The following is a 25,808-nucleotide window of genomic DNA, read 5'->3' on the forward strand; positions in this document are numbered from 1 at the left end:
TTTTCAGGACACACTGGAATGCTCTCCTCATCTCCTTACCATCTGATTCAGTTGTTTTACTTAGTTTTTAATTATGGCTTTTTTTCCCCAGCATTGCTGTTTGGAGATTTACACTACTGTGTCTAATACAGCCATTGCAACAGGTGTTGCAAAGATTAATCAGAGAAAAGATACATTTAGTGTTCATTCTTATATGCAATTCCATTAAAATTAATAACTCTAATAAGCACCTGGCAGGCATGTTTCAGCATTTGTTTAATATGCCAGCAGTATTCTGCTAGAGGATAGTATATTTCAAGCCCAGGTGATTAATTCCTTTTTTCAGACTTTGAAGGAATTAACTGTTGCTCTGCCATTCATCATTTAGAAGGGTCTGAAAAAGAGACTTTAAATGCAGTTTTACATAAGAATTTCTGCAGCCCCCCTAATTTGAGTACTTTGCAGTTGCCTATTAAAAGAATGCATCTCAGCTACCATGGGATATTCAAGCCCTTTTGCAACCCATTCATTTCAGGAGAGAAGTGCAAGGGAGGAATTTGGCTGGGTTTAGGTAAGTGATTATTTCTATGATGGAAGATATTTTCACAGAAGTGTCCATTTGTGTTTCCAAGACACAATGGGAGTAGTATTTTGCTCTCTGATTGTTAGGGGTTGTTTCATGATCAGATAGTTGCATCAACTGGCTTCTTTGGATGGTCTCATTGACAGTCCTGATTTGCAAGTATACATGAAAATTTGTACTTTCTGAGGCCTCAGTATTGTCCTCTATTCTTTCTTCTGTCTGCGAATAGGTGATTAATGTAGAGCTCTAAAATACTTTATAGAAGAAAGAACACCTGTTGCCAGCATCCCCAAAATAAAAAATATTCTTGTAATCTCTCTTTTATTTTTTATGCATAAGTGGTTTCCTCTTCCTCCAGTTGATTCTAATTTTATTTCAACTGGCTAAAGAAATGAGGATTGACATTAATGTTTCTTCATACAATTATTCTGTGATCACTGAGGTTCTGAAGGAGGGGTGGAAGCTCATGTCAATGGACTTTATAGCTTTATTTCACAGCTTTATAACACTGTAACTTTGATGCTAATATTCAGCTTGTGCTTTGTAGCATTCAACCTTTCAAGTTGCTCACAACAGAATTACTTTGATTCTGTTTAATAAAGACAAACATATCTTTCATTAGCCTTTGAGGTACACAAACCTGTGGACAGTTTTTCTTAAAACTTTGAATTTTGTGACTTTCTTGTCCTTTTATCTTTCCTTTTTTTAATTTTAATGATACAAAGTTTGAGTATATTTTTAAAAGTTGCATCTTGTGAGCCCTACACTTAATCTAGAGTAAGAAAAAAACAGTTTTACTAACATAAGACATTCTGAGGACATTCGGGAGACATTTGATTCTGAATGTGCATGTGCATGCATGAACACTGAGTTTTGACTGAGTTAATAACTAAAATCATCAATTAATCCTGAACTAAGAAATAGACTTTGAACTGTGTACAGATCTTACTCTAGTCCAGCATCGTGTTTTGGGCACAGAAATGTATTTGTTACATGGTAGATTCCTGGTAGTAATCTGAAGTTATGAACCTAGGTTTCTTAAGGAAGAAAGAGGAAAATATGACCAAATTTTAAAAGAACAAATAACCCTCATCTCAGGGATGTGAATCTTTTCATGACAATATTCTTTTGGTACAATTAATTTTAAAATGTTTCATATAGGTATTTTTGGTAATATTGTGCATTTTACAGAACTTAACCAAGACGCCTAAGGTGTGGCAGACCGGATGAGGGTCTCCTCCTTTGCTTCCCTTTAAAGGGGTAATGGGCAATATGGTCTCTGAGGAGAGAAAGGCAATGATATGTTTATCTGTGGAAACAAATACTCCTAAATGGGTATCTTCATGTCTCTTGCCACCTCTTGCCTGCTTTCCCTGTTAGGATGGGGTCTCTGAGAATGAGCTTGCTGCCTGTCATATGCATGGGTGTCACCTTGCACAACCAGAGGCTCTTTCCTCACAGCTCCCAGGCACAGATGGAGTTCTTAATGAAGCAAAACTTTGTTATTTCTTAAGGTGTTTGACGAAAATGGGAAGATATCAAAAGAGACTGTTCAATTCAGTGCTCACATCAGACAAATGTCTGAAACCATTAAAAAAAAAAAAGAAAAAGATACTCTCTTTCAGGCGCTGAAGTTGTTCTTTGATGTGGTTAAAGAATTAGTTTTTTGACAGGGAGGGTATCTGAGCATTGGAACGAATTGTCATGGGAAATGAAGTTATTTAAGTCAAGACTTGATATTTGAGTAGAAGATATTTTCATCTTCAGACGTTGGCTAGGATGCTGGTTTGGAAGGTTGGGAAGAATATGTTGTGGACTGAAGAAGTGACAAGTCACACATGAACACTCATAATGCAACTATCATACATGGGTAAAGCCAGTGGTTGTTTGTAGAAGAAATCTCATTTGAGATTTCCACAGCTTGCACTTCCCAACACACTTTGGTCATAAGTCCCAAACTGTCCAATTAACTCAGAAGTCCCAGGAGGCTTGTGATGACAGCCTTTTAATAAAACAATAATTTTTTTAGTTCCTTTTGTGCAGGTGCAGCTTGTAATGTAGTATTTTGTATGAATAGATCTCAAGGAAGTGCTCCTTTCTGTAACACTGTGTGAATTTGGGATGAGTTTGGGGTTGGTTTCGTTTCATTTGGTTGTTATAGCTGACAGGGGAGAATTCTATTTCTGTAGGTCTCTGAAGTCAAGAATGCTATGTAAAATACAGCCAGCTAATAATATTCACATTTAGAGAATCTATCTGTAGGAGGCCACTGAATATATAAAACTTTGTTTTTCAGCCCAGTTTGGCAACTTAAACTTCAATACACAGAACCAAAGACCTACGAGTCAGCCTAACTGAGAGGGAAGTTGCATGTTTCTATCAGTTCAGATACTTTTATTCATGCAAGCTGGGGTGACTTTCAGTATGTTTCAATTGCATAACTGGAAATGTTTGTAAATTGGAATGCTGTTGGAGTGATCAGCTAATGAGGCAAAGAAAATTTCTTACCAAGTTTTCATATATCCATTTATTTTCTGTTTGCAGCTAAGTGCTCTACATCTATTCCTTATTATTTATAAAACCTATCATGCCTTAAGCACCCCAGTGAAGAGTAAAGTGCTGTAGAGGCCCAGGCTATGAAATTGATAATATAAATTAGCAGCAGACATATCATATCATGACATGGTTGTTATGGAATATGAAGCTTGACTTAATTCACATGAAAATCAAAAATATCCATGGTTTTGCTGAAGGCTAGGATTAGGGACTGCAATGTGCCTTAGACCTGCCGGCATTTGAGAGTTTTTTTGCATAGTGTTAATAAACTGTGTCTCTTGGGGGGGGTGTTTGAATGCAGTGGAACGCTCTCCTTAACAGTGGCAATTTTGAACCTTACAAGATGTGGAAAGCCTCATGTCTCTTAAGTAAAATGGAAAAGTCATTCTTGTTAAAAGCCTGCCTTATTGCTAAGCGTAATGTATTGTGGAAATGGAAATCTGCATGTGGATTAGGCAGATGATTGGTACAATGCAATGAATCCATTTGAGAATTTAGAGACGATTTCATGCTGTTCAAAGAATATGAAGGGTACTTGATGGAATTTGGCTCTGATTTCTATGGTTTACACAATTATTGGTATGTTAAGCACAGTGCTCTTTCTCTAGTGCAATATAATATGCTTTTTAAATGTTTGATTGGCTATACTTGTATCTCTTACATATAATTTCCTCTCCTTTCTTGCCTAGCAAAATTAATTTAATTGAACTAGAACAAATATACTGTAGGTTCTTCTTCTAGTATATGATTTGTGCTATTTTTAAAGGGAAACATAATTTTTCTCACACCCTTACAAGAACACTTCAAAGCAAAATTTTGAAAAAAATATAGAAAGCACCTCCAAGCCAAGCATTGATTCATTTAACTGCAGCCAGCCTCTGCAAGGTATATGGGTACTATTGATGCTACTTCCAAACTACATCAGGAGTGAGCTTTGTAGCCTGTCTTCCTATAATAGGTTTTAGGGTTTTTTTACAAAACCTTTCTTCCTACCAGATACTGTTTAGGCTAAACCTAAGACCAAGCTTTCAACTTGGATGTGGCCAAGTCCTGTATTGTTGGTGGCATACCTCTTATAATAGATGTTTGCCAACACTGAATAAGCTATTGGGATGTAGAGTCCTTATTTGATGAAATGAGTATACCTCTGAGAAACCAGTTTTCATTGAAACTGGCAAACACAGAACAACTGTATTTCAGGGAGGAGAGAGAATTAGTTTTTGGTCTAAAATTGCAGTTAGAAATATGGATTACAGGACAGCCCTAGTCAGAGGCATAGTGCTAGCTCAAGTAAGTGTTGAGGCATAAAAATATGCACATTTTCAAATGACAGTTTCTTTCCCCCACAAATTCTAGGAGTCTAGGGGGTAAGAAGATAAAGAAGCTTATTTGCATTTATTTTTCTGTCAAAAAGTGCTAGAAGTCTTCTCTCTGTTCTTACAGATCAGTAAAGATTAAGAAGAAAAGTCGATATGAAAACTGCAAGTGTCACCTTCCAGCCCTGAAGTGATTATCTATATCTTCATTACAGTTACTTTATTTGAGATTGTTTTTGCTATTTCCATAATGCCTCAGTCACTCAATTTTAGGTGCAGTAACTAACTAAATGCCAGAACCACGAATTCTCAGTGTCTTGTGAGTTAGAGATTTTCAGGGATTTTACAGTGAAACAACCTCATAGTTACAACTGAATTGATTAGATCAGAATGGACTTACGGGCAATAGGGTTGCAAAAACTACTTGCTGAGTCACCCTGTGGTCCCCTTAAAAAGGAGATGTGGAAAGCATGCTCTAAAGGCTAATAAAAATTGCAGTGAGAACATTCCAAGCACAGAATGAATGACTTTACAAACAGGTTGATAGCATTACTGGAATTTCCAGGCCATAAAATCAACACTTAACAAACCTTTTTAAAACTTGTTAGGTGTGTTTCAGTGTGCAAACACCTGGGGTAGAGTTTCATGGCATAAAATTATATTTTCTTCTAAAGCTGCTCATCCTACAAATCATTTCAGTACCCAAATGAGCAGTCTCCATCAATCTTACTATTCTTTTTCACAGCATAGTTTACTTTCACAATTGACTTTTCATTTGCAAGTCACCAGACTTGCTCAGTGCCTCTGACATGGCTGGTGCTAATGAGAAGCACCACAAGGAACAAGGTAGAAATGAGTTAATGAACACAGAATTTAAGGAAGTTGTACTGTTCAGTGTGGAAAAATGCAGGTAACTTGGCAGTATGATTGGCTTGTTTGTATAAGATCATCTCACGTGCCATCAGCCAGTGACATAACTTGTGCTGTCTCCCTGATTAATGGAATTAACTAGAGACAAGGAAAAAACACTGAATTCTCAATTCTCTGATTTTGAGTCGTTTATAATTGCTAAGTCAGTGAAAGTATTTGGAGCAGAGCTGAGGATGTGAGAAGGTTATTACTAGGAATATCTTGATAACTAGGAATATTAGAGATGTGGCAAGATACAGATGGTTGTTAGAGTTCTTGGCTGTGGAAGTCAAAGAAAGGGATTTATTAACATTATGCATCAAGAAATGATAAGAGCTAGAGCATGGGGAGCACAAGTGAGGAACTAGAGGAAGGAGAGTCAGGAAGTAGGCAGTGCATGAAAGGATGACTCGGTAGCACAGGTGGTAAATAGAGATGGTGAGAAGTTGGTCTTCGAGCTTGAGCTGGTCTGAGAGATTGAGGGGTGTGTAGATAGGAAGAATGTGAAGCTATAGGTTGGAAGCTTGGAGGTAGATTTAGCTCCAAGGGAGATGCAAAATTCACAAGTAGAGCAAGGAAGAGAAAGCAGATGGTTTGGGAGAAAGATGATGATGACTGCAAAAGGACATTGAAGAGTATCTGCTGATGGATATTGGTGTATTGGTGTTTTTCCTGGCTTTGAGTGAATTTGGCTTGGAAATAGTAGAACTGCTGCCAACCACACTTTTCAGGTCTTCCTTTCTATAGGAAGCACAGTGCTAAAGTTAGTGATGGGCTTCTATATTTTGTATCATTACCTGAAGGTCAGTAACTTTAAAAAACAAATAAACATAAACCATTACAAAAATCCCACCCAAGCTTTTAGGTAAAAACCAGTGCCTGTCTTTTTAAGACAAAGAAGTAAAACCTGGTAGCGGTCTTCTTTCAGGTGGTTGTAGAGAGCAATGAGGTCTCCCCTGAGCCTCCTCTTCTCGAGACTAAACAAACTCAGCTCTCTCAGCCGTTCCTTATAAGACATGTTCTCTAGTCCTTTCTTAGGCCTTGTTGCCCTTCACTTGACACACTCCAGCATCTCAATGTCCTTTTTAAAGTGAGGGGCCCAAAACTGAACACAGTACTCAGAGTGCAGCTCTGATATGGGGGAATTGCTGATATGGGGGAATGATCACTTCCCCAGTCCTGCTGGCTACACTATTCTTGATACAGACCAAGATGCCATTGGCCTTCTTGGCTACCTGGACACACTGCTGGCTCATACTGAGTTGACTTAGACCAGCACCCTCAAGTCCCTTTCTGCTAAACAGGTCTCCAGCCACTCCTCCTCAAGCATTTAGATCTGTGTGGGGTTGTTGTAATCCAAGAGCTGGACCTGGCATTTCACTTTATTGAACCTCATGCGTTTGTCCTTAGTCCATTGATCACATCTGTCCAGGTCTCTCTGTAGAACCTTCCTAACACTGAACAGATCACTACTCCCTCCCAGCTTAGTGTTTTCTTCAAATTTACTGAGGGTGCACTTAATGTCCAATTCCAGATCATCAATAAAGATGTTAAATAGGACCAGTCCCAAAACTGAGCCCTGGAGAACACTGCTAACTAGTGTTCTCAAGATGTCAACTGGATTTAGCTCTATTCATCACTACTCTCTGGGCCCAGCCATCTAGCCATTTTTTTACCCATCAAAGAGTCCACTCATCCAAGCTGTAAGCAGCCAGTTTTTCTAGGAAGATGCTGTGGGACATGGTGTCAAAAACTTCACTGATGTCCAGATAAACCACATCCACAGCCCTCTCCTCATCCACCAAGCCACAGAAGGAGATCAGGTTGGTCAAGCAGGACCTGCCTTTCATAAATCCATGTTGGCTTGGCTTGATTCCCTGGTTGTCCTGCATGTGCTGTGTAATGGCACTCAGGATGATCTCATTTCCATGATCTTGTCCAGAACCAAGGTGAGGCTGACAGGCCTATAGTTCCCCAGATCATCCTTCTGACCCTTCTTGTAAATGGGCATTACATTTGCCAATTTCCAGTCAGCTGGAATTTTGTCAGTTAACTCGGACTGGGAATGGTTTGGCAAGATCATTCGCCAGTTCCCTCAGTACTCTGTGTTGTGATGCTGTTTTCATAACTTTCAGATGAATTCGGTCTCAGATTCCTGGTTTCATGAGTATAAAGACACTTGCAGTAAATAACAGTGAATTATGAGATTTGGCTAGCCATGTTATAATTTATAGTGGATCATGATAACGTTGCTATGTGTTAGGTCTATCACATAATTGCTTCAGTAATTCTTTGTCATGGGATTGGACACTTTAGATATTAATAGTGGTTTCTAATCAGTTATTTGACCTCAGTTAAGAGAAACAAGTGATCTCTAAATCTTAGTGATTTGAAAAAGACTTGATTTCTTGACTGAAGTTTTGGTTAATATTTGGGTCTCTTTTATTCATCTGCAGAATCTCTTTGCAAACACCAGTTTAAGGTATTAGTCATTCAATCATTTTAAAATTAAATTTAAAAGTTTTTGGTAAAGTATACTTAACAAATAAGGATTCTCTAATTGTTTTTAATATCTTGTTTCTAAATCCCTAATTGTGATAGGAATATGATAGGTAAAGCAAATTCAAACACCACTGCAAATGTTTTGTTAGTATTTTGTGCATAGCATGAATCAGTGAAATAAGCTCATAATTGTTACATTTCCTATATTTGTTCCTGGCTTCCAAATAAAGAGATCTAATAGCATTCCTAAGGGGTCCTGTCAAGTTATCATTCATGGAGATGGTACTAGGTAGTGTAGTGCACGCAGTATTGAAACCAAATTATTTTTACTTAAACCTGAGTTAATGTTGGTCACTGTAGCATAAGTTAATACAATTAAATTCTAACAGGCTAAGAAATGCCAGTGTTTTACCAAATTAAGCATACATTACTGCTAGGGCTTCTGCTATATCAACTGAGCTTTCAAAAGTTCTCTGTTATGTAGTGTTTGGGAAAACCCTTTAGTAGAAATGCTGTCCATCAGGATACTGCTGGGAATATTATTTACTGCACAGCGCAGGTGTGGCAACTGCAGGCAATAATTATTAATAGAGAAAATGTTCACTATTTTGCTATTTAAAAATTAAAATAGACATCCCAACTTCCTGTATTTTGAGGTTTTTTTCTTAAATATGATGATGAATGCCACCATCACCATGAGATAAATAAGCACTAGCTGAATACTCTGTTTCTGCTTTTAGAGTCATACATATTGCAGACATCCCTTCTTGACTTCTTCAGAGAAGGTCAGTTAACAGTAACAGATGCACTTTTGTGAAGACTCACAAAAAGGAATCCTTGAGAGGTAAAGATATGTTCACACAGGTCACAATAAAACTAATCATAAATGTGTATTTACAAATCAATTGCCCAGTGTAATGCTACTGTGCATTTGCTTTCAGTACTCAACAATACCTGGGGCTTCTGAGGATTCTTTTCCTCAGAGAAAAAATATTTTTTCTTTTTTATTTTCTTAATAAGTACTTTTTTTTTTCCCTGCCAGGTCACAGAAGGGAACAGTTGCGACAGTCTGCAAGACCCGCAGGTCTTACATTTCTACAGTGAGTGTCTCTAATTTTGTCTGAGCATCATGATGGTTCTTCATTGGCTCCATGGTAGCTAAGTTTCTGACACACATCCAAACTATAACAAACTTTCACATCTTGCAGTAAGGTTCCTCATTTCTTACCTGGATTTACAATGTGGTAGACTGGGGAAAGAGAGGCTGGGAAGCAACACTGTGAAAAGGGACCTGGGGGTCCTCGTTGGCAAATTGAATATGAGTCAGCAGTGCCCTGGCAGTCAGGAGGGCCAGTCGTGTCCTGAGGGACATCAGGTAAAGCTGGTCGAGGTAGGGGACTGCCCTGCTCTACTGTGCACTGGGGCAGCCTCACTTGGAATATTGTGTGCAGTTTTGGGCACCACAATATAAGAAAGATACTAAGCTATTAGGGAGCATCCAAAGGAGGGCAAAGAAGATGGTGAAGGGTCTTGAGGGGAAGCCATGTGAGGAGCAGCTGAGGTCACTTGGTCTGTTCAGCCTGGGGAATAAACTTTAGATTGGATATTAGGAAAAGGTTTTTCACCCAAAGAGTGGTTTAGCACTGGAACAGGCTCCCCAGGGAAGTGGTCACAGCATCAAGCCTGACAGAGTTCAAGACGCACTTGGACAATGCTCTCAGGTACATGGTGTGATTCTTGGGGTGGTCCTGTGCAAAACCAGGAGTTGGATTTTGATGATCTTGATGGGTCCCTTCCAACTCAGGTTATCTAGGATTCTGTTATGGAATGGGAATGGTAGCCACCTTTTCTCCAAGTTATACAATTGTATGTACTTTAGCAAATTTTTTGTTCTTGCTTATTATAGCTTCTGAGGATAAATCCTTTCATCTAACTACACCTGAGCTGGTCACTGGGAGTACCTTTTTAAAGTCTGTGGAGAAAAGTGCCTACTCCTCTCCATCGCCTGCAAAGAGAGGTTATACAGTAGCTGCCGTCCATGAAGAACTCTAAAAGCAGCTGTTAAAACCTCATTCCTACAAAAACTACAAAGGTCTGTGGTTTCATAGGCCTAGAGTCACTAGGTGGCAGGCATGGCAGGCATTGGCACCTTTCAACATAACTGTGAGCACTAAAGTCACCCTATTCCTCACTACTTTTCCTCACTGCTCAACCTCTTTCCTCACTGGTTTTCAGTAGTGACAGTTGTGAGATTTCAGCAGCATCCCCGTCCCCTGGTCTCTCTGTCTCTAGCAGTAGGTCAAGCTTCACACTGGACAGCTTCAGTCCTTTCTTATACTGGATTCTAGGAGTGTCTGAATGCTTCTGCCTTCTTGCCTATCTTAGTCTCTAGTAACCTCATTCCTTGTCTTTCTGTAGTTCACTATGATACCAGGAAAAGGATGTGTGTCACTCCAACCTGGTCATGACCAACTGGAATGTCAGTCATATTGTCCCACCAAGGTTAAATAGTACTCTGTTGCATTTCTTTCTTTTCCTTCTCTGGTAAGTAGCTCATGAAGGACAGAACCAAACACCACTACCTGCTTGTCCCTTCACTGTTCTTAACATCTTGGAAACTTTACCAATGTGTATTAGAGGATTTCCCCTGAATGCTTTTAAGCTTTGAGTCAATGGAGCAGGTTGCTTGTTACAATTTATGCTTAGGCATGATCCCTATTTTTTCGCACTATTTCCCCCCCTCAATATTGTCTGTGTTTTAAATCAGTGCACTTAGTTCAAAACAATAAAAACACCAAATTACATTAATTTCTAGATATAGAATCCAGTTTCTAAGGTAAAGTTAAGACATGCAGATCAGGTTCATCTATCTAACTGTCTGTTATTCAGTGTGGGAACAAAGCCTTCCTCATATTCATTATCTTCAACCATGACTACCACCCAGTCTCACAGCTGTCTCCACATTGCTGCACCTCTTCTCTCTCCTAACCTTTGTGTACTTTTTCATATTGACCACGTCCTTCAGTTCTGTTTTATCATTTTAGCACACTACTCACTAGAGAAGTTTTCTAGCAAATCCATCTCACATTATGCTGTTTCAGTAGGTCTTCATCTTCGCGTCTTGCTGAATCACCATGGTATTTGACAGGGTTGGCTACTGAAAATACCATTCATCACAGACCACTGGAGTGGAGCTGATGCAAGGCAGGGTGCCATTTTTGGGACAAAGTCTAGGCTTTTTCTGGTGATTGAAATACTGCCACAACAAACATTCTGATTTGTAGACAATGCTGATGATCTCAGAGATTCATGTATCTTCTGAACAACATTTCTCAAAGAGACAAAAATGTTCAGTGCATACACTATTTCCTACCTAGCATTTTCCTGCAATGTTTTAGTGTTCTGAAAATAGTAAACACTTCATGTTGCCAGCAGCTGAGTGCTATGATTAGACTTCTAGCATATAAATGCAATATATACTTGAAGGCCTCCTTTCTCTTGCAGTGTCAGTGCATAAACTGTATGGAGTTGCAGTTTTATTCCAGTGTGGGCAAGGATCACACAACAACCATAGCAGCAAAATACACGAATTTGCTTACGATGCTAAGCTGACAGTCTCCTTGGCAGTCTGCCTACATTCGTGCTTCCTGATGTTTAGTCCATATAAGAAAAATGCATCTTCTCCCTGAGATTCCAGAATTGCACTGTCTGAGATGCTGTTTTTGTTTTATTTCTGGGGGAAGAAGAGGAGAGATTGGAGATGTCCTACTCTACCTGTACTTTTCAGATGGCATTGCTGCTACTTCCTTGTCTCTTATGAGAGAAAGGAATTCTAAAAGTCCTGTTTTGTTGCCAATAATGTGACTGATGCATCCTATACTTTCTGCCACTTCTCTAATTTGTAGCCTGCTGGAATGACTAAGCAAAAGGTAGGGGTTTTTAATTTTATTTTTCTTCCCTGAGTACTGTAATTTCAGGAGGGCTAATGCATTTCTATGTCAGAAGTTGTGGCAGATCTTGAGTCTCAGGAGGAATTGTATTTCATGGTCCATGTGGTTTGCAAAACAGCTGCCAATAAAAGCGTTATTGTCTGTATGTGACCTGCACGTGCAACAAGAGACTGTCACACAACATCTTTAGCCCAAGCAGACAAAGGACAGGAGAAGAAAGAAGCACAAAATGTATTATGTGATCAAAATCTCGCAGAGTTTGGAAGAGACAGGCCCTCTAGGTTCCAGATTATTAACCTATCTGTGAAACGTTCCTTTAGTTGCAGAGAAATCCTTAGGGAAAATAAAGAAAAAAGTCTACGCAAGACGCAACCACAACTAGCTTGGTAATTGCAGCCCAGGTTCTACTACAGAAAAGATAAGATGGTTCAGAAAGAGGTTTATTGGTGGTGCCCTTTGTGGATTAGTCTTCGATAGATGTGCTGTTGCTGTTAACCAGTGGGGTTTCTGTGTGTGAAGAAGTGGTCTGTTTTGTATATTGCTTTGTAAAACCCTTTGTGACACTGCAAAGGGAAAAGAGAAAAGTGATAGACATGGTAAGGTGCCACCGGGGTTAAATATAATGCTTCTGTAGCACAATAAAAACCATAAAGGAAAGGTGTTAAAATGAGGTGGAATCTCCTGAGGTTATTTCATCCTTATCTCTGAAGCAATCTGCACTATATCATTTTCCTAATTGCTTTTTTTGGCAGAAGATGATAGCCTCTGTGTATTCTAGTTCAAGGAGATTTTTCTGTCCTCAGTATGGGTCTAGGTTTTATTTCTTTCAAGCTGAACAGATATTCCTAAAGGAAAACAAAATTGGACAGATTTGTTGCTATCAGCACTTTGTTATTGGCAAAATGAAGGAATGGTATGTTCCAGAAACATTTTGTTTGGCTGAAGACTGGAAAGGTGAATAGCACTACTCTAGAAGAAATAAAAATTTCTTTACCTTGTGTGTTTATGCCAGCAGTAACTGCTGAGTCCACAAGCATCAATACTTTGTTGCTGAACATAACACAATTACCAAAATGAGCAAGAATTAGGCGGTCTGGACCTTACTTCAGCAAATGATTTTCGAATTTATTTTGTCCCTGTGGTGGTTTGAGACCCCCAGAAATCCAATTTCCGAGTCCAAGCCCCCCTCCCAAAACTCATCCCAGTGTGAGAGGGGTTTTTCAGACACAAGACTCAATATGGAGGGAAGGGAATTATATTACAATTATTACACAAATAAATATTATAATACATCATATACACAATCCTAACTATCTCTCCTATGATAAAGCAGTATTTACATTGGATCAAATCTCTTCCCCCTTCAATAAAAGTCCAGAAGGGAAGAAGGAAAGATCCTTTCCATGTTCAGGGTAGCAGTGTCTCTCTTCTTCAATGGAGCAGTTGTAGCTGAAGTTGTAGCCGAATCTCTTCCTATTACACACGAGGGGGTCTCCTCTCACCCCTCTCAACCCTTCAGCTCCAAGCGAAGGTCTCTGTCCTGTGGACTGCGAAGCCGGGACAAAAGCTCACCTCACCACGTCATATCATGGGATGTAAGACCCCCATGAAGGTCCCTTCCTCGAGGGGTTGAGTTCCCTCGAGTCAGAATGTTTAGGGCAGCTTTCAGTTCAGCCCTTGCCCTAAGTGTTCTATCAGAGCTCCTTTGTTCTGTCTCAAAACTGCCAGCGTGGCAGCACTGGGGGGGGAGCAAGGCCACTTCCCCCACATTCCGTCCGACCGTTCCAGTCCAGCTCCAGGACATCTACGAGCTTCTCAGCTCCTCTCTTTGGTGCACGTTGCATTTTAGGACTTCCATCAAGTAGGAGTCCACCTCCTCCTCCTAGGAGGGATCTCAAAGGGGTTTCAGGGATCTGATTCAGTTCTTACCCCAAAACTGTCTTTGCTGAGCTTTCTCTGCTCTGTTGCCGGCTCTCTCTCTCTCCTTGCAGGATATCTCTCTGCGTTGCTGCATGCCATCTTTGCTGCTTCCCTCTTATCTCTTTGGCCTTCCACCACAGTTCTCTGCTCAGTGCTGTCTCTGCCGCTGCTTCTGCTGCCCACTCGGAGTGGAGAAAGGCTCCCCCAGCTCTTCAGTCACAGAACCTGATCCAGTTTAACACTGTTTCCGAGTTTCCATGACCCTAGCCAGGGGGCTGGGGGGCCGTGGCCCCCCAGTGGGGCTCCTGGTCCTTCTCCCCTCGTGGTCTCAGAACATGATCACTTCTCCTCCAACTACCTCATCATCCTTCTTTTCCGGTCTGGTGTGATATGTTTAAATTTTGCAGAGGCGCTGATTGTGTCAACATCTTCTGACACCACCCCCTCGGGGATTACCATTTTTTTAACTCCAGGGGAAAAACACTTTTTTTCCCCACCACAGTCCCTTATTTAGGAATTGATGTTTTTCAAAAGTTTAGCCCAATTTTCTGCAGTTAAGGCTCATTCCAGAGCGGGAAGCTACTGTCTTTGAGAGGACAACATCCTTAAGATCATTTCCAGTAACTTCTAAAGGAAGCAACAATGCTCTCTCATGAAGTTAGCAGTCGACACCAAATTTGGGAAAAAATAAGGTGGTTGATGATAGGTCTGCCCATTCAGAAGAACTGAGACAGCTGGGAGGAACAGGTTGGTGTGGTCCTTAAAAATTAAAGAACTGATTCAAAGTACCAATCCTGGAAAGAACCTTCTGCAACATCACAGGCTGGAAGCTCTGCTGTAAAGGATTTGGAGTTGTAGATAGGCAAGCTGAATGTAGGTAGGCAAGCTGAACGAGAGTCAGCAGGGTGCCCTGGCAGCTGAGAAGGCCAACAATATCTGGAGATTCAGCCAGAAGACTGAAGGAATGGGTTACTCCCCCTTTACCAAACTCCTGTTAGTTCAGCTCTACAGCACCAGAATTCAGTTTTGGGCCATTTAACACAAGACTGGAGTAAGCTCAGCAGAGCTTACTGACCATCCAGCTGACCATCATGTGGTCAGGGGGCTGGTGGACATACCTTTTCAGGAAAGGCTCAGTGACCTGGTGGAAGAGTACTTCTTCTGAAGAAGAGGGCTTTGGAGAGACCTAGTAGAACCCTTCTTCAATATCTAGGATCATTGAGAAGATGGATTCTGGCTCTTCATAATGGTGCATGGTTGGAGACTGAGAGGCAAGGAAATAAATGGAAGCATGAGAGAGTCCATCTGGATAGAAGGAAATTGTGATGATGATTAACAGCGGACCAGACTTCCCAGTGAGGTTGTGTAGTCTCTGCCTTGTGAGGTTATGACTGGATAGAGCTCTAAGCAACCTTGCCTGATCTAATAGTTGGACCTGCTTTGAGCAGCAGGTTGAACTGAATAACCTCCTTAGGTCCCTTCCAACCTAATTTATTTTGTGTTTCCATGATATATTTCAGCATTGACCTTAGTGGAAAAAACTGTCCATGTACTTTAAACAACCTCAACAGGAAACGGAGTCAGGATTTCTAGCACTGATGAATGGGACATTACTTGGAAAAAAGGAATGTGCAGTTATTTCTGTGGTTGGTTTTCTGAATGTGAATCATCTTCGTGTAAGCTTTTCGCTCAAACCTAATCCAAAAGGGGTGAAATATTGCTTGACATTTTTCCTTATTAACCCTGCCAGCTTTTGAACACCTAGTTGAGAAAACACAAGCCCAATACTAAATTACCAGATCACCACCTCTAAATTTAAGAAATGTGAATGCAAGACCCACAGAAATGATTGCTAAACCAATTTCCATTTGTCATAAAATGAGGTGAGTAATGATAGCAGAGCTCCATCAAGGCTGAGAGATAATAGAATGTAACAGAGAAGGTCTAAGTTGATTATGTTGAATGATAAGGCTTATTCTGGAACTGTGTGCTGACACCAGCAGACATGATTAGAGCACACGACAAACTCTCACTGGAAGTGGAAAAATAAAAGCAACCCAAAAACTAAGGGTTGCTCCTATCAAATAGACCTTAGATTTCATGATATGCAAATGTTTCCTCCATTATGGAAAAATTCTTTCCCAAGATTTGCATTGCACAGATGATCATCTTTGAGGAGAGACAACTGTACTGAGGGTAACACAATTTATGTGTCTTTTAATTTTGGATCTGAATTTGGTCATGAAAATAATTATGTGGATTTCAGGGGAAGGTTAGGAAGCAGGGTGAGTGAACAGAGGTATGTACAACCCTGTGAAAGACGTAGCACCTCTTATAATTGCCTCAATGTAATATTTGTAATTTTTGCATCTTCAAGAATTACTATCTTAATTTAGGCAAGTATAAACAATGGCTGTTCTTAGTCCTAACCAGTTTTTAGCTGGCGGAAAGTATGTTTCAAAACATATTAGCTAGTTTTTTGTTATAAGATCAGTACATCATCTTTTTTTAGCAAGAAGTTGCATGGCCATTGGGCAAATATCTCTTTAAAATTCTTTTGTGTGATTTCAGAATCATTAACCTTACTTTATTTGCATTGAAAGTAGAAAAGAAATGTTTCTTGGAATCCAGGAAGACATAGGGAAACTAGAGCTGCATTTTAATCCTTTTCTGAAGTACTAAATTTCATGTTTCCTGCATGTGTTTAGTTTAGAATGTCTTGACTTTCTATTAGCCAAGTGAGATGTAAATAGCATCACATGGCAAAAGAACTTTCCCCAACGTGCCCCCTTCCAAGATAAATGAGAATATTGTAATAAATGATAGCAGGGATCACATTTCTGTACAGTCTTAGATTTTTCTTATCAGTGGGTTCTTGCTCTTAACAGGGAGAAAAACAGGAAGATGTGCCATAGCTTTTAGACATTTGAAGTTTTCCTCTAAAGCTTGTTGAAGGCATTGATTGACTTCAGGGTAATGTAGATACCTGTATATCAGACCAATATTTGTGTTTCTCAGAATGAGGGGTCATAATCTAAGGTAGCTGCATGAAATGGAGATGATTGTTCTCTGAAATTCAGAGCAGACAAACAAATTGAAAGGTTGGCCTGCCTATGACAGGCTGTGAACCCAAGCCAAACCTGCACTTTTGTCTTTGGAGTCAACTCATATTCAGAACAATACTTGTACAGGTACTGGTGTATTTACTCATATTCACATCGCCTGACATGTTTTAAGCGCTGCAGTGCCAAGGACAAAGGGACCAGTTAAACCAGGGCAAATGCACAAACTCGTGATACTTGAGAATAGAGAGGGTGAGAGATTGAAGAACTTTCTAACTTTCAGCTGTGCCTGTCAATAAAACAGCTGAGCACAAAGGCCAGCTGCCATGGAAGAGCTCACATTTACAGTGATAAACTGTCTGCTAATATGAACATTCATCTTTTTAGGCATTGCTTATTTACAGCATTTTGTCTGTGATCCTAGTCTATCATTCCAGTGTGACTGTTGATTTAGCTGAATACTGACGACAAATCCTCTGTCATTTTCAACTCCTATTCATCTGGTTTTAATTATGGTAGCTCCAGGATTTATTATCTCATAGTGGCGGTAGTTTGCAGGGAAAATTGTTGTGTTGTGTTACTGTGCGACAATGCCATTCAAATGGTGTTGACTTTTATTCAATTCCACTCCTTTTCTCCATCCAACAGTAATGAATTTAAAGGTGGCAGGGATCCCTCTAGAAGCTTCATTAACATTTATAACTTACAGATGAAAAATAGAAAGGGGCAAAATGAGTCTTCCATAACTGATCATTTTCCTGTGGCTTCCCTCTCTGTTCTTTTTACTATATTGTTGCCCTTTTTTTCTTTTTTTTTCTTTTTATTTCATTTTTTTTTAGTATATGAGTTGCTTAATCTGATCAAGTTAAATTTTCTTCACATTTGGTTTGGAATAATGAAAAGTTATTACCACATTTTTTCCTAAAAACTACCAATAATTTGGGAATATTCTGTCTGTGATTACTCATAGTTTTCTAACTGCCAAGTGATTTTTTGGATGCAAGTGAGATTCTTTGATTCTGCAAGTGAGAAATCACCTTGAAAATACGTGTAGCATAGCAAACTAAGAGATGTGGCTGAAAACATGTTGATAGCCTTTTATAAGTATTTATGTGTGCTGAAAATTTAACCCCAAATCTAACTTCTGAGGCAAACAGCAAGAGTGGAATTTTTTACAGGGTCACTATAATGAGCACCCGTTTGCTTCCATGTCCAATGTTAGATCACTTCAGAATAAATACGTAGTAACTCCAAGAAAGCAGAAAGTGTGCAGTGAATTCAGGCTACACTGATGTAGTTTGGAGCAGAATTAGGCGTTTCAGGGTATCATTTGAAGTGGTAGAGAGCTGGGTGTATTGAGAATTTGGTTGCATAGGTCTAGTCTGCCTGAAACCCCTGTATGACCATTTGTAGCTGTGGAAGAGAAAATTCCTTCTGTATTTCTTTCTCCTAAATTATCAACTTTGTCTTCATCTTGCCTGCGTTCTGGGCTTCAAGGTCCTGTGAAGTGCAAAGTTGCATGATCCTGGGGATACGCCTATGGAAATGTGAGTTACAGCCCCAAAGAGTTTGAGCGTTGGTGCAGCACATGCATCAGAAAGAGGCTGAGAATCAGGCTAATTGGTTACTCTCCCTCCCCATCCTCCTGATGGTGGGCAACTCACGTGTAGCAGTAAGTACAGACAAAATGGTTCAGAATTGTTTCCCTGGGTAGCAGAGATGCCCTTGGTTACTTCTCCAGCTACAGCTTTAGGAAGACCCAGATCTTCACCTGGCTAGACACCATGGGAGTCACAGCCTGGACCGCAAGCAGCAGAAGGGCATTTCTGAATTTTTGTTTTCTGAGTACATAATTGTCCCTCCAGCCCTCACAAACTGTTCAAAATTGCTTTTTACTTCCCAGGTCTCATCAATATGATGCCTGGGGAACAAGTTAGTTGTCTGATGAAGACAAATAGAAAGTAGGCTGCGCTGTTAGATGATTTTAGCATATAACCATGCCAGGTATGATAAAAAAAAGATGAACACTGCATAGGAGTATAGTGCTCCTAGTGTAATGTTTTCTCTAGGGAAATCTTCCTTTTTGGCCCCTTTTCCTTCATAAACCTGGAATAGACAGAAGTAGAACAGCATAGCTGCATTGTAGTCATTTTCAACTGTAAAAATTCTGGGTTGGAAAAAAGGGAGTAAAATTCTTAATCATGCTGAATGGTGTTTGCTCTGTTTGTTTCTGTCCCAAGTGGGAGTGAAGTGTGAAGTCTCCTCACTTTCTACTGGGGGTGAAAAGATAACAGCATTAAGTGGAGGTGGAATCCTCTCTGGAGTGAAGTGGGAGATCACCTGATGTTGAGCACAACAGGGGTAGATGTGCCATCTCCCATAGAAACTGTAAAGATTTTTACAGGATTTATTATGAAGAGTGTGGGATGGAGACTGTCTCATGTAACATTTGTCAGCTACCCAGTGTTGAGACTTAAACTCTAAAGCAGCAACATACTCTAAGAATTTGGGACTTGCTTGATATCTATTTCAGAGAGGATGGTGATCACGCTTGGTATGTTTAAACACTTTCCAGGTGCAGCTACTAGCTATGAACATTCATGACTGCTGAGACAAGAACTGTACACGCAACATTTTCTCATGTGCCTGATTTATTAATTTTTTAGGGCTTTTAATATGGACATGTAGAGGATCAAAACTGTGGGACACATTGCAACACCGCAACATCTTAGATATGGCTGCAGTAGCTATCTGTGCCTCCACAAAAAGGGGTAGTGTCCCCCTACTTCAGAGCAGCATTATAAAAATAAACACATTATAAATTTCTACAATTCAATACTCCTTGAAAACAGGAACAGTGAATTGTCTGTCCATTTATACACAATAGCTAGGTCTTCCCTAATGTGAATAACTAACCATATCACTAGAAGCACAACATGGTTCTTCACAAAAGGATGGGAAGACAGTTTCTATAGAGGAATGGGATTGGGAAAGGGAAAGTTCTGCCTTTAGACAGAAGAGTATATGTATGGGGATGGATAAAGATTGCTTCTGGAGAAGGAAAATAGAATCTGAGGTCCTTGTCACAGAAAGGCTTGGAATGTGTTAATCACCACGTGAGATGGAGTCTCCAGCTGTTTTATGTACTTCAATGGGATGCTCTCCAAGAGACATTTTCCTAGGTTATTTATTCAAATTTGAGAAACATTAATAAACTAGATGAGAGGAGACAGTCTGCTCTGACAGGGAGGTATACTGGCAGTCTTACCAACACTTACCAAATTGAGTCATTCTGCTTAGATGCCCGAGGTAGGAGTTTAGGTCATCCCACCAATGGAGCTGGAGAGGTCTATGTAGTTGAGTGAAGCCCCCTGTACTGCTAACTGATAACACATTTTCCTGTAAGTGAATAATGATTGACAGCACTGCCTCTGCTACAAGATACATTCCTCATCTTCTGGATGTTTCTCCTTATTCTTCACAAATATACTTTAGGTCCTAGACCTCACTGGAGCACCCAGAAAGGTAAGCCCAAAATGCATGGGGAGCTGAGGAGGAACTGAAAACAGACCAGCTGGCTGGGATGGTAAAAGACAGAGGCAGGAGAAACAGTGCCTCTGAAGGACAGTGGTGAAACCAGGACTGAGAGTCAGAGGTGATGTGGAATAAAGTAGGTGTTGGAGTGTTATTTCTATGAGGATTTAAAGCTTTCTAGTGCTGAAAAGTTGTTCACCCAGGTTTTTTTCCTGTTGTTTTGTCACTTGTGAATTTTGTTTCCTTGCCCAGAAAGTCTAGATTTATCACTCAGACACCTAAGTTGGATGTGTGAACATAAACAGTGTGATTTTTCCCTGTGGACAGCAGTAACTGTATAAAGGTGTAAATAGCAACACATGTAAGAAGTTATATTAGTTGTCTCATCACCCCAACCCTCCATTTCCCTCACTTGGAGAGCTTTGGCTGAACACTTCCATATGGGAGGTGGATATTACACAAATCCAACAAAGCTGTTTCCTGTGACCTTGTAAGTGTGAACCGTGGTTTTCAGGCTGTGTCCTAGCTGTGAAATCTAGCCTTCCTCAGTTTGCTGTGAGAATGTCAATGTCTCTGGCATGCAGACAAAGAAAGCTAATAGTGGGCCACATCACAGACTCTGTGTCATGAATTCCTCTTAATGAAAATCAGGAATGACTTAGGCCACAGTGTGCATGGGAGGGGAAAACAAGAAAGCTACCAAATCTCCCATCTCTGCTCTTTCATGTGCCTAACGTGCACATCATGTATTGCCTGCAAAGGGTAGATACTGAAGGGAAACCACAAGCCTTCTGCAACATCTGTTCTGTCATGCTAACAATTATTATTCATCACCACTCTATCACCACCTCCGATCAGCTGCAAGGCCAGTAGTATCACTTCCCTTTCTCTTGCTCTCAGATAAGTGACATGGTACTGACAACCAAATGCAACACATTCATTTTGGACTGCTTACAACTTCTGGCAGTTAAACCAGCTTACTTCTGCAGTGGCACCCACCTTATGTCACCAGGAGAAAAAACTTCCAAGTTTCTTGTGTTTCTTGTTTGTTATTTGTGGGGGTTTTTGACTACTGAGCAATTTGAGCATGATCCTGACACTAAATTCAGATTATATAAACTAAAATTTATGCTATTACCTTTCACGTGTCTAGGACTGTTATCCATTTACTTGAAAAACTGTTTTGTTTCCACCAAATGGCCTTGCTAAAAAATAACTAGCTTATGGAAAATAGATGGCATTTTACCAGATTGGAGCTGTGCAGGAAAGTTAAATCTGTTCTTCCAAAATATCTCTTATTAGTGTTTAACAGAGAAAATGTGCTGAACTGGGTCTAGGAGAAACCCTTAGTGCTTAGGTGTTCTTATTCTGAAGGTTAATTTGTTTAAATAAGTGGGATGTTTGCAAAGAAAGGCATCCTTTTCACAGATGATCATGTCGAGTTTTGCCAAGGTGCAATGAATTGTGTGTTTTGAGCTACTGTGCAGCAACTGAATTGCTGATTACATCAATATTCAGCAGTCTCTGATCTGAGTTCCTGGCTCCAATCACTAAATGACTTAATTTACTGATTTGTTAGCGTGATAGTTTTCGCAGTTGCAGAGAGTAATTTATAAATACCATGTGCTGAACAAGTTTTTGTTTGCTGCACATAGTATTAATTAGCTAATGATTTTGCCAGAAAATATATTCAGGATAGCATACACTCATCCTGGCATTTACATCCTCTGACAAACAGCAATGACAGTTTCAGCCACCAATGGACTGCGGGTGAGAAATATTTCCCAAGATGGCTTGGCTGCCCTGGCTGTGACTCAAGGAAGCTAAGGTGTCATGGAGAGTTTCAAAGACATAGCACTCAGGAAACATTAGGTAAAAGGGAAGAGATGGCAGAACCTTGCAGGGATCAGTTTCCAGTGGCTCCAGTGTCTGGGAAAGAAGGCAAGGCCCAACTGAACCTCTGAGCAATACAGATAAAAGCAGCTCTTCTGTGGATTCCAGACTTCTCATGCTCTGTTGGTTCTTATTGTTATGCTAAAATATATTGTGTTTTATCTACAACAATTAACATCAAGACATAGGATGGTATGCTCTGAAAGGCTAGGCTGTCCTAATAGCACTTAGTCACTAAAAGAGACGGACCTAATACCTGCTCTTTCCCGCTCTTGGCTGCTTGATTCCCTGCCACTTGGCGGAAAATTCTCCAATTTTTGCCAGTTTTAAATTTGTTCATTGAGCTCTTTTAACCATACAGTGAAATGATTAATTGCAGACCTTGTCCCATGAAAGAGGGAATGGGACTGGTCCTTTTCAGACTAGCAAGCCATCAGCTCCTGTCAGCCATCCCGTGAAACTTTCTATGATTCCCAGGACCTCTGTTGACTGGGGTGTGTGGTGCAGCTGGGCAGCACCTGGGTTGGCTGACGTTATAATCCGAGCTGCAACCAGAGGATCATGTTTGAGAACAGTCAACATGAAGCTGGCTGGTTTTACTTCTAGATGAGCACAAATCAGTCTTGTGAGACCTTCTTGGCTAAGCAGTCATGGTTGGAATCTGTTGCAGACAATGATGGACATCTAAAAAGGATGGATAGAATATGTTTTGAGTCATCACAGCTCGCTCTGACTTTACTAGTGGTGCAAGCTTTTAACTTTAGGATGGATTTAAAAATTTTGTGGTGTGACAATGAAAATCACAGAATAACAGAACGGGTAAGGTTGGAAGGGACCACAGTGGGTCATCTGGTCCAACCTCCCTGCTCAAGCAGGGTCATCCTAGAGTACATGGCACAGGATTGCATTCAGATTGTTCTTGAATACCTCCAGTGAGGGAGACTCCATAACCTCTCTGAGAAATCTGTTCCAGGCCACCCTCGCAGTAAAAAAATCCTTTTTTTTTATTGAGCAGCTTTTCTGTGGAAGAGCAACAAAAATGTATTATTGTAATATTAAGCACTAAATGTCTGCCTATTCATAGAGACATTTATTTCTGTTGTTGGAATAATGATATTGGTCTTCATCTGTATTTTCCAGCCAAACATTTTACTCCCTGTGCATGGATGGAGTACCTTTTGCTTTGTGGAGTTTGTAGTTGGCACAGTTTTTCATCTTACACTGGAAATACATGAATGAATGACTCCTTCTAATTCAAATTGTATTTTTTATTATGTTGGCTTCTGTCTGCTGGCTGCTTGCTCACTTTAACATTCATATTTCCTGTACTTTCTAGTGAAAGATGTGAAAACAAATTCAAATGGTCTTCTCATGACAAGGAGATATGAAAGAACTTCAACCTATGTGTGTTGCAGAACAACCCAGCTAATTTCCTGAGTGGATGTTAATGTCATGGCTGCCCCTGGAACTAGAGGGACCTGGAAGGGCAAAATGCAGAGAACAAAAACTTCAATGCCCTGCTGATGTCCCTAGCACTGATCTTTTCTATTGGCTTGAGAAGGAGTCACTCTGTTTTTCTTTCTTTCAGTTTAATTTCTGTTATGGAGAGAACACCCTTATGAAGCTGAAACTTAATTTCTGTGTACGTTGTCAACACTGATTAACAATGTTTCTACAAAGCATTGAAGAATACAACTGAATTTGTTTGTAACTGAGAGAGTCTTCAGCAAGAATTGGCAGGCAGATCTGCTCTAAGGCTTCTCAAAAGCTTAGGCAAAATTATAGGAAACAGTCTGGATTTTCAGTGCTCTGAATAATACACGGCTTAGGCACACAACTGCACCCTTTGCCACTGTTGGCCCTTTGCCTGGTTGTGAATCTAGTGCTAGTGCTAGTCAATAATAAATCAATTAAATATTGATTATTTATATTAATATTGATTGATTTATATTAATAATCAATAGATAAATTAAAATTGGTGCTAGTCAATAATAAATCAATTTATTTTGTTTCATATTCCACAATAATTTTGAATAAAAATAATCACATGATTTTGCTATATAATCAAGAAATATTAAACAGTTTGGAATTTTCCCCCTCCTCTTTCAGGTAATGGCCAAACTCTCCACAAAATTAAGATATAAAAACACGTTGTTTAATTTTTGAATGAAAAGCACCCTCCCCATTGATTCTGCTTTCCAGAAGCTGGGTTTTAAAACAAACTTCTGAAGACTTGACACAAATAACATTAGATAAAGTGATGTGGTGTTGCTGAGTCTGCAGGTTTTTTGTTGAGTGGGAAAGAGAGGAGGCATTTTCCTAGCCTGAAAGAAATTCTGTCACTCTGTTGCCTGTTAATATACAGGTTAATCTGATTTCTGGTGTTTTTACACTGGTATATGCTGGAGAAAGCTTTAAAATAGCTAATTCTTCTCTATCTATGGAAACTATGGAATAAAACAGAAAAAGGAGTAGAAACATTAAAAAACTTATTGTGGATCTTCTAAAAATCAGTGAAGACTTTCCAAATATTTGATTGATGTAGACACTGGTCAGAGAAGGAAAGAGATACTTGGATACAGGCTTACTGTGTGGCTCAGTTTGGTTCAGTCATGGCCTTTCTCTAGTCATAGAATCATAGAATCATAGAATCAGCTGGGTTGGAAGAGACCTCTGAGATTATCAAGTCCAACCCTTGATGCACTAATGCTGCGGTTGCTAGACCATGGCACCAAGTGCCACATCCAGTCTTGTCTTAAAAACCTCCAGGGATGGAGAATCCACCACTTCCCTGGGAAGCCCATTCCAATGTCTGATCACCCTCTCTGTAAAGAAATTCTTTCTAATATCTAACCTAAACCTCCCCTGACACAGCTTAAGGCCATGCCCTCTTGTCTTGCTGATGGTTGCCTGGGAAAAGAGACCAACCCCCACCTGGCTACAACCTCCTTTCAGGGAGTTGTAGAGAGTGATGAGGTCTCTCCTGAGCCTCCTCTTCTCCAGGCTGAACAGTTCCAGCTCCCTCAGCCTCTCCTCATAGGACTTGTGCTCAAGTCCCTTCACCAGCCTTGTTGCTCTTCTCTGGACCTGCTCCAGCACCTCAATGTCCTTCCTGAACTGAGGGGCCCAGAACTGGACACAGTACTCCAGGTGTGGCCTCACCAGTGCTGAGTACAGGGGAAGAATCACTTCCTTGGACCTGTTGGCCACACTGTTCCTGATACAGGCCAGGATACTATTGGCCTTCTTGACCACTTGGGCACACTGCTGGCTCATGTTCAGCTTCCTATCAATCCAAACTCCCAGGTCCCTTTCCGCCTGGCTGCTCTCCAGCCACTCTGTCTGCAGCCTGTAGAGCTGCATGGAATTGTTGTGGCCAAAGTGCAGGACCCGGCACTTGGCCTTGTTGAACCTCATGATGAGACTAAAGTTTTCATACCGAGATTTATTTGTTCTTTTTTATGTTTTCCCCTTCAGTGTGAAGTGAATATTGTGTGTGAAAATTTTGAAAGTCTCTTTATTCTATTTTGGTACAGAAAACTGAATTTCTTTCCAGAAGAAAAGAATTGGTTCTTTCAGTCTTGTTCTTAGATAAATACCTATT

This window comes from Pseudopipra pipra, chromosome 1 (assembly GCF_036250125.1).
Source record: "Pseudopipra pipra isolate bDixPip1 chromosome 1, bDixPip1.hap1, whole genome shotgun sequence".
Classification (NCBI taxonomy): domain Eukaryota; kingdom Metazoa; phylum Chordata; class Aves; order Passeriformes; family Pipridae; genus Pseudopipra; species Pseudopipra pipra.